The 18,625-nt window shown below is 46.1% G+C and overlaps 1 long non-coding RNA gene across 1 annotated transcript in view; it reads left to right on the top strand.

Moving 5' to 3' along the window:
- Positions 1 to 4,617, top strand: part of LOC140525108 (uncharacterized) — a 30,943-nt gene extending 26,326 nt beyond the window's left edge. The window contains exon 3 of the long non-coding RNA XR_011973928.1: positions 1,028 to 4,617. This is a non-coding gene — a long non-coding RNA (uncharacterized lncRNA). The remainder of the gene's footprint in view (positions 1 to 1,027) is intronic.
- The last annotated feature ends 14,008 nt before the right edge of the window (positions 4,618 to 18,625 follow it).

Below are 18,625 nucleotides of genomic sequence, written 5' to 3'. Positions count from 1 at the left end.
ATAGGATCCTACATATTCTTTTTCTGAACCCTTTACTGTCTCATTTCCTCAACTCTTGAGGAAGTGTCCCACTCATCTTTATCACAAAGTCTATTATGAAATATTCCCAAGGTTTCTATGATTTCCTGCACCCTATCCTAGCAACACCTCCCTAGCAAATGGTTCTTTCTTGCTGGTGAATGTCAGATCCAGAACATCACTCCCTCTTGAAGGTTTCTCCACATTTTGAAGAATTAAATTACCATTAAAGCAAACTATGAAATTAGTCACTGTCTCGCTTTTTTAGCAGAAAAAGGTCTACAGCATCTGTCTGGATAATCAAGGTTCCCTGTGTCATCCATTTCCCAAACTCCTCATTTATTTCCTCTGTCTGCCTCGGTGGTCTGGGTTATGTGCCAATGACAATATAGCTTCTACTTCTGTCTCCACTGATCTTTCCCTCTAGCCCTTGGATTCTCCAAAATCAATATATCTTCTTAATATACATCACTACCCCTCCTCCTTCCCCCATTTCTTACCCTGTTCCTCTTGAATAAGACATAACTTTACTTCAGGAGCTATATTCTGGTCATGAATCTCACCCCCACCAAGTTTCTACAATACATGAGGTGCTAATTTTGCTTCTTTGCATCAAGACAAGAATTCTCAACCTTTTTTTTTTTTTTTTTTTTGAGTCATGGACACCTTTGGCAGACTGGTAAAGCTAAAACCCTGCTCAGAAAAAACATTTTTTTTTTGGTAAATTACAAAAGAAACCAATTATATTGAAATACCATTGTCAAAATGTTCTTTTTAAAGTTCTCAGATCCCCAGATAAAGAATATCTAATTGTTGAGACAAGTTCCCTTTGATAATCGCTGGTATTTCTGATCAATCTGGGCTACTGCTACTGATACATACACAGGAAGCAAAACTGTTTGCCTTATGTTTTGGAAGAGCGAGTGTTACTTCTCATGGTAGTCTTGGGGAAACTCTATTAATTCCAGCTATTCAGGAGTTCTTTTTCAACCTATCCATTCTCTTTCAGAAGGCCAATGCTTCCTGATGGGTCAGGGCAGATTCTTCTGTATGTATGTGCACAAGGAAGATGGAATTTCCCCTTGGCGTTCTATGTTTCTCCAAGGATAGGAGGGGGAACCCAGAGATCTGCTAGCAGTGGTTGTGATGGAGGAGGAGGTGATGAGATTGGCTGGAAATTCTGCGGGTAAGGATCTGATAATGTGCTTTTGAGACTCCTTGTTCCAATACTGAGCACCGTATCTGTGGAAAGCAGCCTTCCATTACACACCGGCTCCAAACTCTCAAGAGCTCTTTGTTCTCAGTCCTTTGATGGCGTTAGACGCTGACCTCCCATCCTGTCTTCTTTGGACCATCCCCAATGGAGGGTTGCACACCCTTCTCTGCAGGGGACCCAGCCCTCTGAACCCTGGGAGGCTGGGTGTGGGCTTGTTGGCCTCCCTTCCCAAGTTCTTAGTCTTGGAGGTTCGGAATTCTTTTTCTAGAGCAAGTGTTTAACTAAGACCCTTCTTGTCCAAACTTCCCCCGACTTTCCCTGCTGTCCTGTTGCTCTCTGCCTGTCCAACTAAGAAAGCTGCCCAACTGATCTTAACTGCCACACAGATCTTCCTAAAGCATTTACTCCCCAGCTCATGAAGTTCTAGGGGCTGCCTTTTGCCTCTAGGATCAAACCCGGACTACTATTTGGCATGCAAAGTCCTGTACAAACTAGCTCTGGTTTATATCTCTCCAGGATAACTATGCATTTCACTTCCCTGATATCACACACTGCCTTAACACACACACACACACACACACACACAAATTCCACAGACTAGCCAACATGGCCAACTTGCTACTTCTTATACATGACTAGCTATCTCCACGGCTCCTCAGACTTGGAATGCTCTCCTCTCTCCTCAGCTCATCTCTTGGAATCCTGGGCTTGCTTCAAAACTCAGCCCAAGAACCATCTCCTGCAGTGGGCCTGTAACAATTCCTCTAGCTATTGGTCTCTCACAAAATAAACGTGGGGCATCTATATGACACAGTGGATAGAGCATCAGGCCTGGAGGAAGGAAGATTTATCTCCTTGAGTTCAAATCTGGTATCAGACACCAGGTGAACCTGAGCAAGTCGCTTCACCCTATTTGCCTCAGTTTCCTCATCTGTTAAATGTGGCGAACCATTCCAATACCTCTTCCAAGAAAGCCTCAAATAGAGTCAAGGGCAGTCAGACGTGACCGAAATGACTGAACAACAACATATATTTGTATTTATTTTTTTATGGTTTTGTAAAGCATTTTTAAAGTTAGTAGTTGGGGTACAGCGCAGAGAGAACTAGATTTGGACCTGACTTCAAATCCTGACCCTTCTACTTACTATCTTTGTGACCTTGAGCAAAAGTTTCATCTCTCTGGGCCTCAGTTTCCTTATCTATAAAAGGAAAGGGGTTGGACTAGATGTTCCCTGAGGTCTCTTCCAATTCTAAGTATATGACCCTGTGTTGAACCCTCCTGGTAGAATAGAAACTCCTTGAGAGCAGGCCCTGGTTCACTTTTGAGTTGATGTCACCAGTACCTAGGCCCATGCTTAGCACAGAATCATTCGTTAATAAGTGTCTGATGATTAATGAACTGATTGAGTGACTGGAACTGTAAAATGAAAGGCTTGACCTAAATGACCTCTGAGGTTTCTTCCAGTTCTGGATTTGTGATGATCATAGCACTTACTCTTATAATTGTTCATGCTTTGCTTTTGAAGACAGTCAACGACATCGCAATCTTGATCAACTGGATTGAAGTGAGACAGTGTCATGCAAAGTGGTCAGCCTCACTATCTACTCCAGAGTCTTCCAAGTCTGATGGCAAGATGATGGGTGATGACCCAGGATGCAGTGGAGGACCTTGATGTCTGACCATGTTCTAGATACTCCACAGCATTTGCTTCAGCCGCCTTCCTGGTTGTTGGAACAAATTGTTCTCATCCACTCATCCTGCTAGGGGAAATCTTTACATGCTTGGGAAAATATCCCCCTAACTCACTGATGGGTTACCTCCAACCTGTTCAATCCCTCCACCACTGGGGTGTGGCCTCTGCACATGCTATAGCTTCTTGGAGCCACAGGTGAGAGTTGGGTGGGCTGGGTGCACCCCAAGGTGGATGAGCAGGACTCACAGACCTCACACAGAAGTACTAGAGAAAAGGCATTAGAGATGGGCTAGTCCAATCCTGTCAATCTTCAGAGGATTATACAGAAGCAGAGGGGGAAGTGACTTTCCTGGGTTCGCCCAGGTCATTTGCCACAAAGCTACTATTGGAATCTTTCAGAAGCCTTCTCCAAAGCCCCTCAGATGCCACATCTTCCATGAAGCCAACTCTCATCTTCCCATCAGAACCACCGTGTCTCATTCTCTCCTTTGCCCCTATCATTGCCTATTTTATCTGTGTCCATAGTGAAGAAGAGCCCAGGATCCTGACCAAGTCACCCAAAGGCAGGGTGGCGCAGTGGTTGGAGAGATAGCCATGGAGTCAGGAAGACCTCGTCCTTTCTCTGAAAGATGCCAGCTATCATCAAATCTCTTGATGCCCTAGGAAACACTCTATGACCATCAACTGCAAAGAGGTGCCAATCCTACACTGGTAGAGGGAATTCCCTCACAAAATTGTTCCCTGTAACAATAAAACCATAATTCTGTCCCAGTAAAAAAAAAAAAATGCATGCCTTCTTACCCTCTTTAGTGGAATGTAACTTACTCAAAGTCAGGATCTATCCATTTTTCTGTTTTTAAATTTCCCTTCTTCTAGTTTAGCATCTTGTGCAGAGAATGAACAAATGAGCTAAAGATCTTGGGGTCTTTCCACCATGCCCCCAAGCCATTCATCAAGAAACTTTTATGAAGCACCTCCTAGACCCCAGGTACTATGCTAAGCATTGGAGATACAAAAAAGAGAAGTACCAGTTAGTCCCTGCCCTAAAGGAACTCACAGTCTAATAGGGAAGCCAATAAGCAAATACATACAAAACTAGCTATCTAGAGGATAAATAGGAGGTGATTCTTGTTTAGTTATTTTCAATCATGTCTAATTCTTCCCTTCTGGGTTTTCTTGGCAAAAATACTGAAGTGGTTTGCCATGTCTTTCTCCAGCTCACATGACAGCGGAAAAAACTGGGCCAAACCAGATGAAGTGACTTGCCCAGGGTCACACAGCTGGTAATTGTCTGAGGTCAGATTTGAACCCAAGAAGTTGAGTCTTCCTGATTCCAGGCTCAGCGCGCTGTGCACTATGGCATCACCTAGTTGCTCATAGAGGATAATGAACTGAGGTCTTTTCCCACTGCTGAAGACGTAGCTCAGAGCCCCCATCCCATCCCCATCTGCTTCAGGGCAGCAGATATATCCCTAGAGGAATGGTCAAAGAGGGCAATAGGCATCAGAATTCCAGGGCTTCTGAGTTCCGTTCACTTGTTCTAGGTGCTGTTTCCTATAGATATGTAATGGATAAATGAATTTGAATGTGGAAAGGTATCCCTGCTTTCTATGATGGTGAGGCTGGGCTAAGAGTGGCTCTGGAATCCGCTCTGACTTTCTAGCAGGAACCTAATGGAAGAGGGAGGAATGACAGGAATCTAGGGTAGGGGATGAAGCTCGTTTCAGTAAATGGGGGGGTTCAGTTCTAGGGATAGAGATTTAGTGTTTTCTGTGAGAGCTTAGGTGCAGAGAGTTAAGGGCTTAGGACAAGATGCCAGGCCTGGGTTTGGACCGGGTGAGGCACAGCTCTGCTCTAGGCCTCGGACTTCTGGCAAGAGGTCCATGCTTCTGGAGCAGGCTGTGGTCTGGCCTGGGGTTTCCTCACTGAGCCCCTTTGTGCCTGAGTGGCATTCAATGCCTGGCCCGGGATCCCAATAAACACCACCTTGGCTGTGCTGGGCAGGGGGAGGAGGAGCTGGGGGCTGGGTGGAGGCCGGCTAATATCTTCCACGTTACTTCATCTTTGCTCCCATTGAGCACTTGTTTATTTCAGTGGGAACGCCTGGCCCCCAGACAGGGAAATCTCAGCCAAGCAATAGGGAGCCACGCCGAGGAGTGGGACCCAGCCACTTTCAAGAGGGAGGGGACCCCCTGGGGCCGACCATGGGCCTCACTCTTCCCCTGGACCCCACCAAGGCTCTGCTAGAAGAGGGTGTGTCCATGATGGTTGAGCCATCACTGAACATGAACATGGTTGGGTGTGTGTTGGGATGGGGGGTGGGGTTGAAGTGCTGGGGACCCTGAAGTTGCAAGAGTGCTGAAGTTCATTTTTGAATGTAGCATGAGGAAAAGAGCACCACACTGGGACTTGGGAGCCTTGGGCTTTAATCCTGGCTCTCTCAGGGAGGTAGAATTAGTAGTATTGTGAGTGGTGCATTTGGCGTTAGGCGGCTTAGATTTGAATCTGGCCCTACCATTTGCGATCATAAATTTAGAGCTTGTGGAGGTCTGAGAGATCATTGGCTCCAATCCCCCATTCAGCAAGCAAGAAGACAGAGGCCCAAGGAGGTCAAGGCTCAACCCCTGTCACAAATGGGCCACCCAGAACCAGCATTCTCTGACCCTTCCTTCCTTTGTGATCTTTAGTATCCTTGGTCATATAATAAAATGGTTGGACTATGTTACCTCTGAGGGCATTGTCAGCCCAGATTTATAATCAGATACCCTCCTAAATAAATGAGAAACATTACTGGGGTGGTGCAGTGGATAGAACATTGGGCCTAATGTCAAGAACATATTCAAACCCAGCCTCAAGACACTTACTAGCTGTTGTGACCCTGGGCAAGTCACTTCATCCTGTTTGCCTCAGTTTCCCCATCTGTCAAATAAGTTGGAGAAAAAAATGGCAAACCACTCCAGTATCTCTGCCAAGAAAACCCCAAATGAAGTCATGAAGAGTCGGACATGACTGAAAAACAATTTAACGATGACTGTGCACTGGAATCCCAGTTCTAACACTAGCGATGTAACTTTGGGCAAGTCAGTGAACTAAGCCACAATTTCCAGAACAAAATCCCCATCCCACCTCCCATAGAACTGGAAGTGAACACTTTGGCTCTGAGAAGAAGGACCTAACACCTGGGAATACTTTAGAGGGAGCTGGTGACTCAGTGGATAGAACACTGGGCCTCGAGTCAGAAAGACTGGTCACTTCAAGTCTGGTCACAGATAGTCACTAGCTGTGAGACCAGGACAAATCACTTAACATCTGTTTGCTTCAATTTTCCCAACTGTAAAATAGTGATGATAATAACACCTACCTCCCAGGATTGCTGTCAGGTTCAAGTGAGACAGTATTTGTAAAGCAATTAACACAGTGCCTGGCACATAGTAGGAGCTTTCCCTTCCACCTCACTCCTTTATATATACTTAGTCCCTTCGTCCTTGCTCCTTTTTCCCCCAAATCAAGAAAGAAAGCATGGATCAAGAAAGGAAAGAAAGTTGGTTTAGAATAAGACCTGGGTTCCTAATATAAGAACATACCATAATAAATGGTGACCTCCCCTTAGAACAGTGCCTGGCACACAGTAGGGGCTTGTAGGTTGATTGGAATCAAGAAATTCATTCCCTGATAGAACTCAGAAAGTCCCCAATTCCCTGCCCCAGAGCCAGGCTGTGACGTGTCCTGAGAGCTTTTTCTTACCTTCTGCACCCCCAGAAAGGCCTCATGTCCAACAATGGCAGCAGTTTCACTAGGACAGGGTGTGGGGTAGGGATGAATCTGCCCCACAGGCCCTCAGGAGTAAGTGGACCCTGAGCACTTGGACCCTCAGTCCCCTGTCACATAAGAGAAGGGTCTGGAGAAGGCAGGGGAAGGGTGTTCCTAGATGCCAGCTCTTGACCCAACGGCTGACCCTCCTCTATTTCTCTGAGCTGTGGGATGGGCCTGAGAGGCAGCAGCAGCTGGGACTGAGGTGAGGCCTGAGATAGAGGGGTCCTGAGTTCTCACAATATCCTTCTCTACCTGCCCTCAGCTTCCCAATCTGTAAAATGGGAGGAATGGGAGTGGGGAGAGACAGGCGTGGAATGGAATCAATCTTGCCCAAGTCTCTGAGGCCTGGGAGGTAGGGAGGAGGAATGAGGTCATATTTGTCCAGGAGTTGGAAGCAAGTGCTCAGTTAACATAAGGATTCACTGTCTTCGGGTCTGTGTCCTCAGGGATTCCTCCCCCCACCTCCCCCTGGGCTGTACCTCCTTTCCCCATTCCCATCTCACTCCTCATTGCAGCATCCACCAGTGGCCACCTACCATAGACACCTCGGGGGTGGGTTCTGGGAGCTTCCAGAAGACCAATCCCCTTCCCCCAATGTAAGGCACCTCCCCACCTGCTCCAGGGCTGAAACATCCAAGCCTCTGTCCAGATCTGTCAAGGTGCCATTGGAGCAAAGTGGAGCACGCTGCTGAGGCTGAAAGACAAAATTTCTGACTTCATGATTTGGCCAAGGGACGGTCCTCTGCCCTGGCATCCTGGGTCCAGGGAGAGAAGAAGGAAGGAAAAGAGGACAGGTTTAGGGAAGGGGGCCGGGGACACAGCTGGACGAAAGAGCTGACTAGGACACACACACACACACACACACACACACGAACACACATGCACACTCACTCACAAATGCACTCACACACATTCACATACACACACACACACACATATAGACTGACACACACTCACCCACACACACTCATAGGGCAGGAGGGGATGGTGCAGAACAGTATGGTGCCCTAACAGAGCACTGCTCTGTCATCATCTAACTTTGTGACCTTGATTAAATCATTTCTCCCTCTCTGTCTCTGAGCCTCAGTTTCCTAATCTGTCAAATGATAGGACTGGACTAGATGGTCTCCTTAACTCTAGCCCTGTGTGACTCTTGGAGCAGTGGAGTTGAGGAAAGTGGGTGAATCCCTGAAGATGGAACCAGAGAACAGCCTGATGTGTCCTTGTCTTCCCACTTGACTCTTAGGCCACCATCTTGGGACCACATTTTCAATGGTTTTCTCCAGCAGGCTCAGTGCCCTGCTCTTATGGACATGAACAAAAATGCCAGCCTCCACTTCCTGCTCAATTTGCTGAAGAATGTGACCACATTAGCCGCACCCTTTGAGAGGCCTGTCCTCACCTCTGATCTGGAGGTTATTCAGGTTCTAGCACTGGGGTGGGGTGCTAGGGAGTCTTCTCAGTTCAACAGAGGATGGAGGTAAGAAGTTTAAAAATGAGCCCTCTGTGTTCCCACAGAAAGGAATTGGAAATGCCCTTACTTTGTGGGGTGGAGATGGGGGCTCAGTGCCAGGAATGGAGCCTCATTGTCAGAAATGGGGGGCAATGATGGATGTGAGCTAAGTGCCTGGGATGGGGCTCAATATGGAGGATTGGGGCTCAGGGCTGGGGATGAAGAATCAGGATTGAGGTTGGGAGCCTCAGTCTGGGGAATAGGGTCTCAGTGTTGGTGACAGGGACTCAGTATGAGGAATTGGGGGTTCAGCATAGAGAATTGGGGCTCAAGACATGGAATGAGGGATCATTTTGGGGAATGGGATCTCAGTATTAAAAAGAAAGGCTCAGCCCCAAGGACAATGATTTAGTATCAGAGATTTGGGGATGGGACTCAGTGCCTAGAATGGAGGTTTTGTATCATGGAAGAGGTTTAGAATCTGTGATAGGGGCTCAGTGCCAGGGTGGATGGAGATGGGGTACATCCTGCCTGGATGTCGGAATGTCTTGGCCACACTACAACTGTGCTAGGCACATTCTGTCCTCTGCTTCACTCTGCACCCAGTCCGAGCTCTCCTTCCTGTCCAGAGGTGGGAGAGAGGGTCTCCCTGGTGGGGAAGGGGCCACAGGCAGGGGAAGCTTTGTACTGATCCCTGGGAAAAGGCTTGGGCTGCTTTCAGAAACACTCAGCTGGAGAAGCCCAAACAAAAGGGAAGTATTTAAACAATGGGGTGATGTGGTGTTGTAACGGTCTGTCTGCCACTGGCAGGGACATGTTCGCTCAGCCCCTCCCAGGGTCTCCCTGGGCCATGAGGGCGGGCAGGCAACAGCCCAGAAGGGGCCCCTTTGCATGGCTGCCTCTCCACCCCAGCCCGGAGCTCTCCAACATCAAATGTCGGAGTTGGGACAGTATGTACTGGACATGCAGCTCAGTCCATGCATTTTACAGATGAGGAAACTGAGGCTCTCTGAGGGCCTCACAACAGAGTTAGAGCCAGGGTTGGCTGGCCTCAGTAGAAAGAGCACTAGCTTTAAGAATCAGGGGAGCTGAATTCAAATCTTGCCTCTGATACGTGACCTTGGACAAATAAATTCACTGCTCTAATCTGCTACCTCTTCTGTAAAATGAGAACTTTGAGGGTCCCTTCTAGTTTGAATTCTATAATCCTGAGGTCAGCCTCCATCCTGGGTCAATCCATCCTCTCTCCCTTCATCCCTGTGGGCTCTCAGGTCACTCTCTTGGGACCACATTTTCAATAACTTTCCCCAGCAGGCTCAGTACCCTGCTCTTATGGACATGAACAAAGGTGCCAGCCAGGGTGTAGACGGAAAGTCTGTCTTCAACCCCAACCTTGTCTCCCAGAGGAGTGCTTCACAACTGAAAAGGAAAATGACATGTATAGGACTGGATTTCTGAGCCCCTTCCGCATTTTCCAAGTCACTCTCTCCACTGGATTTCCACTGGACAAGTGACCCTGTAAAGTCAGTTCCCCTGTGGCCCAGCATCTGACTCTCCAGGCATTGGCACCATGCTACCTCAACCACTGTTTCAACCAAGACCTTCCCTCCAAGGCTGTGGCCTCCTCACCCTGGAGCATCCTCCTCACCCTTCTCCCATTACTGAATTCCTCTTGGAGGGAGACGACCCTTCATTTTGGAGAGTGGCACAGGCCAGTCAACCTTGTCTTCCTCTCAGCTGTGCTTTGATTCTCAAGGCCCCTTCACCCCCAAAGACTTTTGGAAATCGAGATGCTTCCCATTGCTCCAATCCTCCACTATCTTTGCTGATCTCTTAGTCTTTCAAGGACTACAGCTGCCAATTCTTTCAGTATCTGCTGATTTGAATTCATCTAGGACAATGAGTTACCCTTTTATTATTCCCTATTTGTCTTGGGCATCAGTTCCTTAGTAGTCATTTTTCTTTCTAACCAAAGATCATCCATCTTCCTGGAAGATAAAACAGAAGCCAAATAAAAGTTCACCAGTTCTACCTTCTCTTCTTAGTCCTGTATCATAATGCACCCAACCTGACCAAGCCTCTTCTACTTTATTTGATCCTCTTCTCCTTCCCAATATAACTTTAACAGAAAAAAACACCACCATATTTTTATTGTATTCAACTTTCCTTCTTAGCCTGAATAGGTTGTCCTTGTATCCTGGGCCATCGCCAGTCAGTTTGGCTTTTTTCCTGCCACTGGACTCCAGTGACTCTGGACGAGACAGTGAGGCTGATGACTCTGTCCAGCTCTGCTTTACTTAAATCCAGTTCACCCCAAGTCAAGACATCATCCCATGATGACACTGATGCTCTTTAAGAATGAAGGATCAGCAACCACCACAACAAAATAGAATATTGCTTAGCCCCTGACAACACACCCTGAATCAACATCCACACCCCAGTTTCATAAAGAAACCTGAAAAGACTTATGAAATAGTGCAGAGTTAAGAAAAACAGACAAAAAAAAATGCTAGCTACAACTATGTGTAACCCAGGATCCTCTGGGCATGCTCTACCATGGAAATGCCATTGAAGGGTTTTTGGAGCATGCCCAGTGAAAGCCAGGTTACAGACACAAGAGAAAAATGAAAAAGTAAAAATAACCATGAGTGGGCACATCTTGGACAGAGGATGCAGTGAAATGAATTGTTTTAAATGTAATCTGTCCTTTAGCAAGTTGAGCTGGTTAAATTGATGATCAACATTAATTCTTTCCGATTTTTTTTATTTTTAAAAGAAAAGAAAAATGGAATTAAATACTGATTTTCCTTGTTGGTTTCTCCACTTTTTGGAGGATGCTATTACCAATGAGTCAGGTTATTTTGGCAGAGAAAGAGTTTCCAGCAGGTGTCTGGATAAATGATGTCCCCCATCACTACTCTATCATCTCTCTGTGTCAGATTTATAATTTGTTTTCCAAAACCCTCATCTATTTCCCTTTTCTTCCCAAGTGGTCAGTATTATATTCTACTGAGAATATAACTTCTGCTATTGCCTTCCTTCATCTCACCCCAGATGTTCTCCACCGTTTCCATATCCAGCTTCCGTATGATCTATACTTCATTATATCTTCTTAAATACAATATTCTTCCACTCCCCAGCACTAGCCCCTTTTATCTCCTCTGTTTCTTTTGAATAAGACATGTCTTTCCAAAGTCATATTCCAGTCATCCAAGTTATTGCAACCAATGAAATTATATTTGTTGTTGCTGTTGTCCAGTAGTTTCCGTCATGTCCAATTTTATGACCCCATTTGGAGTTTTCTTGGCCAAGACACTGGAGTTGTTTGTCATTTCCCTCTCCAGATCATTTGACAGATGAAGAAACTGAGGCAAACAGGGTAAAGTGACTTGCCCAGGGTCACTCAGCTAGTCAGTGTCTGAGGCTGGATTTGAACTCAGAAAGATGAGTCTTTCCTGACTCCAGGACTGACTCTCTCCATCCATTGCACTATCCATTATTGTCTATAGCTTTATTTTGTATGTACATATATATGTACTCATTATCTTCTCAGGTGTAATGTAAGTTCTTTCAGAGTAGAGATTGTTTCTATCTTTGTGTTTTGTTTCCTAGCACAATGTCTGACACATAGTAGGCACTTAATATTAATGCTGATTGATTCATAAGCAATAGGGAACCATTGAAGATTCTTGAGTTGAGAAGTGGTTGGACAAGATCTGAGCATAAGGAAGATTAGTCACCAGCTCTCCTTCATTCTCCATAGCTGATGAGAGACTCCATCCAAGTTCCAAAACACAACTTCCTGATAACAATAACTGACAGTTCTTCAACACTTCGCTTTGCAGTTTTGACACTTTTTCGACACTTGCCTGTCAAACGTGACATCCAAACACTTGAATGTTTGCAAAGCCCACATCATCTCATCTGAACCTCCCAACAACCCCGGTAGATGTTCTTATCCATTTTTACAATAACATTCACTAGTATTCACACAACACTTTAAGGTTTGCCAAGTGTGTTATAACTGGTTTCTCATTTCTCCCAAAAATCCAATGATGTCAGCGCAATGATTATCTCCATTTTATAATGAAGAAATTGAAGCCAAGAGAGGATATGTGATTTACCCATGATCACATAGCTAGTAAATGTCAGAGAGAGGATTTGATCCAGGTCGTCCTGACTCTAAGGCCATCCCTGGCTGGTAAGTGACACTACCTTTCTTCTGAGTCTATTAAACAGAAACATTTGACATGAGAAACACAAAGGACTGATTTTTGGTGATCACGGCCATCTACTCAGTGAAAGGGCCTCTTACTGTGGTAGATCGGGACTCTGTCAGGAAAAAGTGAATTAGAGGAGACCAGGCATCAGGGGAAGATCTAGTAACGTCCAAGCTCCCTGCTCTTCCATGTTGAAAAGAATAAACAGGATGGAGTTATTTTAAAAGTGGGAGGAAAATAATTGGGTCAGGTAGGGAGGTGATCTCAAATCTCTCCTTAGACATAATGGTTTATCATCAGTAAATGGTTTTGTGATGCATGTGGTAAGTGGGAGCATCCAAAAATGTCAGGGATTGTTCACTGCTTAGAGCAGAACACAGTTGGAGACCAACACTCCCTAGCATCCTGAACCAGACTAAAAATGCAGTTAGAAAATACTTAATTGCCAAGCCTAGAGGCCTGTATTGGGCTACCCGAGTCTTTCTTACCTCACCTCCCGAGGTCTTCGGCTGGCCACGCCGGATGCACATATGAGAGAAAGGACGTTCCAGAGTCAAACAGGGGTTGAGCTTTATTACAGGGTTTCGGTTACAAGTGCAGGGGCTCTTCTTTCTTAGGACGAAGAGGGGGAGATTTCCTAAGAAGGCTAAGCTTAAGGGAATGGAAGTAGAAGTACAAGCGGGGGAGAGAGGGGGAGGGGAGAGAGGAAAGAAAAGAAGCGGAGCCCTACTTTTCTCTTTGGCTCCACACGTGCTAAGAGCTTTCTGGCTTCCTCAATCCTACTTAATCTTCAGCCACACAGTTTGCATCTCAATACCATGCTGTTAGGTAACTAGGTGTGCTCCAATCCGGGACGACCTCGAGGGCAGGGAGACTCCACCCATCAGGTATCTCCGGGGGAGAGGCGGAAATACCCGAGCTAGCCGAGCTAGCTCGGTCTGACCTTCTCGAACCCCCGCTGTTCATGGAGGGCCTCGTAAGACTCTAAGATTTAGAAGTCCCACTTTTACCTGCCCGAGACTGTCCACACGGAATTGAGCTTCCAGTCCCAACATATCCCCTTCTTTGTTATGCGCGGAGCGCACCTGGCTCTAGAGCAAACAGTGGCTGGAGGCTGAGTGGATTAGGAAGGCCTTTAGCATATGAGTACCTTACAACAAGACTTCATTCACACAGAAATCTGCAGCTAGCACAACTGACAAAGGGAGGCATCAAATAAAACAAAGATGAAACTAAATGGCTGAGTTACAACAGAGGAAGTGCAATCAACTAAAATCCCAAAGCATATTTTAAGAGAAGCAGCTGGTGTAGGCGCCTTACACGTCACCACTCCCTTAATCTTGCAAATGGATCTATACAGGTGGAAAATTGGTCACCTCCTCCCCACCCAAGTGTCCTGGGTTTGTGATATCAAAGTCCTCATTCAGCTGGCGAAAAAAGGATGCCTAGATGGGAAACTGTCAGCAGCAGTGTCTGCGGTTGTGATGAGGGCTGCTTCCTCTCTGGGCAGCAAGGTTAAAGCTGTCAGCAGCAGGCTCAGGTGGTGTATGATCCTTCTCCGGGGTCTCTGGGCTCTCCGGGGTCTCCGCCTCCTGCGTCTCCGTCGTCTCCGACCTCGGTTCCCACCTACGGATCCTTCTAATGGGAATCCACGCATCACCTTTTCCTGTGGAGACACAAACATACCCTCGACCCCCTATTAGTATCTTAAAATGTCTCATAGCTGGAGTAGTATGTGCGCTCCTTGAGACAGCTGTATCAAGCTCTGATTGTATTAGGCCTCTTGATCTTGGCTCTGATTGTATTAGGCGACCTTTTCCCCTTCTTTGTTTAGCGAGGATCGCCTTTAAGGTAAAGATGATAAGAATGCATAGTGGCTCTTTACTTAGGTATAGCTGCTGCCAGGTGCTTACAAATGCTTCATTAACATCTGTAAGGAACCTGACTTTCCCAGAATTTTTCTTTATAACAAACACAGGAGCATTCCAGGGTGCTAATTGCTCCTTAACCAATAGTTGTAGTGCCTGGAGTTTTTCTGAAGTCAAGGCCCAAATCGGGGTGTCTGACTTCCAATTCAAGGGTGGGGACTCCAGTGCAACTGCAATGGCCCTTACTAAAAATTTGATAGCTTCATCCCGAGGCGGCTCATAATGTCCCTGCCCCAGATGTTAAAACTAAGTCCTGGAATCACCAACGGCCATACGGTCCCTTGGCGATCCTCTGCCTCCCACTTTACTGGGTGCATTGTCTCTAAGGTATTTTGGCACCCTCCTATTCCCCACACTGGTCTCTGGCTTTCTTTGAGCTTCCAGTGCCTTAAGGGAAGGGCAATAGCTATGGGAACCTGATCCTGGCCCCTCCCTGTACTTATTTCTTTCTGCCCAGGGGTAAGGCAGGCTCTAGCTAAGCTCTTCCAGTCATTAGGAGTCAGAACGAACTGACCGCTGAGAGTTTCAAGCATGGCTATAACAAAGGGTGAATTAGGGCCATGCTTGGTACAAGCCTCTTTAAGAGTCGCCACTCTCTTCCACTCTATGGGTATGTGGCTCCTCCGAACCCCACCAGGGACACTGGGGTCCGCTATTTCTAACACAGGAAATGTCCCTACATCTTCTCCATTCTCTATAGCCTTTCTTATTCCTTTTTCCAAACTGGACTGTGGCCCTGAACTGTCTGACCAATGGAGCAGGTTATAAGGAGGCGCGGAGGGAAGGCACGGCGTATTCTCCCCTGCCTCGCCTTTTCCATCTGCTAGATGGAGCTCCAGGTCTATTTTTTCTCTACACTCCTTAACTTTCTGCTCGCCAGGGTTCTGCTCGCCAAGGTCCTCCCCTCCCCTCTCTCCGCTTCCACTCTTATTCCAATCCCGCCCTGGCCTCTCCGGCCCTTCCTTACAAAATTCTCGGAGGTCGTTTAACTCTATTGTGACCCCCGCCTCCCTGCCTTCCCTGTGAAGTTTCTCAGCCCAGACCTCCTGTTCCTCTGGCTTTATTACTGGCAATTGATTCCTCATCCCTGCCCTTTTCCCAGGGGTTTGGGAAGCTTCTCTCCCCTTTCTCTCCTTCCGAATCTAGGATTCGGGACTCGCTTCTTTCACAGCCCCTTCCGGGTGTACCCCAAAAGCACCCAGGATTATCTACGCTCCCAATCCCTGTTGGGGCGACAACTGCCAAGCCTAGAGGCCTGTATTGGGCTACCCGAGTCTTTCTTACCTCACCTCCCGAGGTCTTCGGCTGGCCACGCCGGATGCACATATGAGAGAAAGGACGTTCCAGAGTCAAACAGGGGTTGAGCTTTATTACAGGGTTTCGGTTACAAGTGCAGGGGCTCTTCTTTCTTAGGACGAAGAGGGGGAGATTTCCTAAGAAGGCTAAGCTTAAGGGAATGGAAGTAGAAGTACAAGCGGGGGAGAGAGGGGGAGGGGAGAGAGGAAAGAAAAGAAGCGGAGCCCTACTTTTCTCTTTGGCTCCACACGTGCTAAGAGCTTTCTGGCTTCCTCAATCCTACTTAATCTTCAGCCACACAGTTTGCATCTCAATACCATGCTGTTAGGTAACTAGGTGTGCTCCAATCCGGGACGACCTCGAGGGCAGGGAGACTCCACCCATCAGGTATCTCCGGGGGAGAGGCGGAAATACCCGAGCTAGCCGAGCTAGCTCGGTCTGACCTTCTCGAACCCCCGCTGTTCATGGAGGGCCTCGTAAGACTCTAAGATTTAGAAGTCCCACTTTTACCTGCCCGAGACTGTCCACACGGAATTGAGCTTCCAGTCCCAACACTTAATAAAATAAATAAAAATACAATAAAATGTAGATAACATTACATTTTAAACTAAGTCAAAATGTGGCCTAAAAGAATCCTTATATATGCATTAGTGACCTCTATTTCTATTTGAGTTTGACACCACTGGATTAGAACAAGGGCCTAAAAAAAGGCCAGCCATCTTCTCACAGAGGAGAAAGTTGTCCCCCACACTAGCCCTTTAAGACTAACCATGAACTAGCATCTAACCCTAGCACCTAACTCCCGCCACAGGATGAGCTCCAACCCCAATCGTGGACTAATCCAAAGCCATAGAAGAAAGCTGCCTCCCAATCCTTCCCAGAGTCACCAATGGATCCTAAAGCTATATGACATAGTCAGAGCATTGACTGGTCCTAGGGATCTTGTCACCCATTGGTTCTAGGGAAACTGGAGTAATCTTTCTGGGCCACTACAGTGACATGATTGTGCAGTCCATTGGAACAGAGTCATAAATCTGGGGAAGTCCCTACATCCACAAAGGATTTAGGATTCCATCTGTAAATTTTATAGTCCAGTCATACTGGTGTCCTGGCCAAGCCTCTCCATCTTCTCTCTACACCTTTGCCCTGAGGGTTGCTCCTGCCTGAAAAGCTCTCCCTCCTCACCTGGCTTCCTTGGACATTGAGCTTAAGCACCATCTTCTGCTGGAGACAATTCCCATCCCTCCAGCTGCTAGTGTCTTCTTCCCCACGAATACCTTTTATTTTCCCTGTATATATCTTGTATGGATCTATTTTGTACATGTTGTCTCTTCCATTAAAGTATAAGCAAGCTCCTTGAGGATGGGGAATGTTCTTGCTTTTTCTTCATGTCTACAGTACTTAATAAATACTTCTTGATTGATTGATTGCCTCTTGTATGTAAGCCAGTGTCATGCCCTAAGATTTCCTTTTAACAATTTCAGAGCCCCAGGGTGGGGGATGGGGAGGTGTCAGCCTATGTATCTGTATTTGGTGAAACAGAAATCCTTGGGCAGAAATGGATTGGCCTTGCTTGTCTATGAGTTATGGCATCATATTGGTACCTTGACCAAGCTTTCTCAGATGACATGAGAAACCAGTTTATGATGGATTCTAGACACAGACTTCTGCTAAGCCGTATAGAACTAAGATGCTTTAGTCTGAGATTTCCTTCTTATTACCATGAAAAGGAGAATGAATTCATGACAGTAGTAGTTGAAACTAATGAAAGAATCCAAGGCACGTGGAAACATGTTGTAGCATCCCCCTCCCTCACCAGAATGGAAGCTGTTTGAGGTCAAGGAATCTTTCATTTTTGTTTTTGAATCACTTGCACCCAGCACAGTCCCTGGTATGTTTTTAGAGAAGTCCAGATCTGTGCAGGTACTCTTTCTAATGATATAAGAGGCAACCCATCTGAAATGTATAGTCTTAGAGAGTTGTACAGGGCACAAAGTTGTATGCCCAAGGTCATACAATTAGTAAGCACAGTTTTAGAGACAGGACTTCATCCCATGTCTTTCTGACTCTATGACCATCCCTCTGTTTATTGTAAATACCTCATAGTATTTACTGTAAATACCTTTATGCTACCTTACACATACTAGGCACTTTACAAACGTTTGTTGGGTCAAGTTGAGAATATATTTCTGTGCAGATGACCCTTTCCAATGTCCCTCACATCACACCTTGCTAGCCCTCAAATCTATTCTCCACACAGCTGACAATTAAGATGACAATTATATCATCTTCCTAAAGTCTGTCTACGTCACTCACTAATCAACAAACTCCAATGCTTCCCCACTACCTTTAGGATCAAATGTAAAGTTTGACATTTGAAGCTCCTCATAATCTAGCCTAAACCTTTCTGAACTTATTATGCATTATTCCCTTCTACAGGCTCTACAATCTAGTCAAACTGGTCCTCTTGCTATGCCTGACACATGGCACTCCATCTCCTACCTTTGTGGCCCTATGGCTCCCATGCACTCTCCAGTGAGCTTTTATACCTCTTTTTCCATTTGACTAATTCTGTTTTGTTAAGGCATTATTTTATTAAATATTTTTGATGCCTCTTTTACCAAGCTGTTAATTGTCTTTTCATCATTTTCTTCCTTTGCTTTCATTTCTTTACCTAATTTTTCCTCTACCACTTCTATTTGATTTTAAAAATCAGTTTTCAGTTCTTTCAGGAATTCTTGTTGGACTCATGTCCAGTTACCGTTTTTCCTTAAGGCTTTATTTGTTGCTGATTTGATGTCGCTGTCTTCTGAGTTTATGTCTGATCTTCCTTATCACCATAGTAGCTTTTTATGGTCAGGTTCTTTCGTTGTTGTTGTTTTTTACTCATTTCCCCCCTTCTGTTTCTTGATTTGGAACTTTATGTTAATGTTGAGCTCTTTTCTCAGCAAGGAGGAGAAGGGCGGGAGAGGGGACTCTGTCCCAAG

The sequence above is a fragment of the Notamacropus eugenii genome, chromosome 2, assembly GCF_028372415.1.
Source record: "Notamacropus eugenii isolate mMacEug1 chromosome 2, mMacEug1.pri_v2, whole genome shotgun sequence".
Lineage (NCBI taxonomy): Eukaryota > Metazoa > Chordata > Mammalia > Diprotodontia > Macropodidae > Notamacropus > Notamacropus eugenii.
The sequence above is the reverse complement of the archived record's forward strand: the minus strand, read 5'-3'. Positions and strand labels throughout refer to the sequence as shown.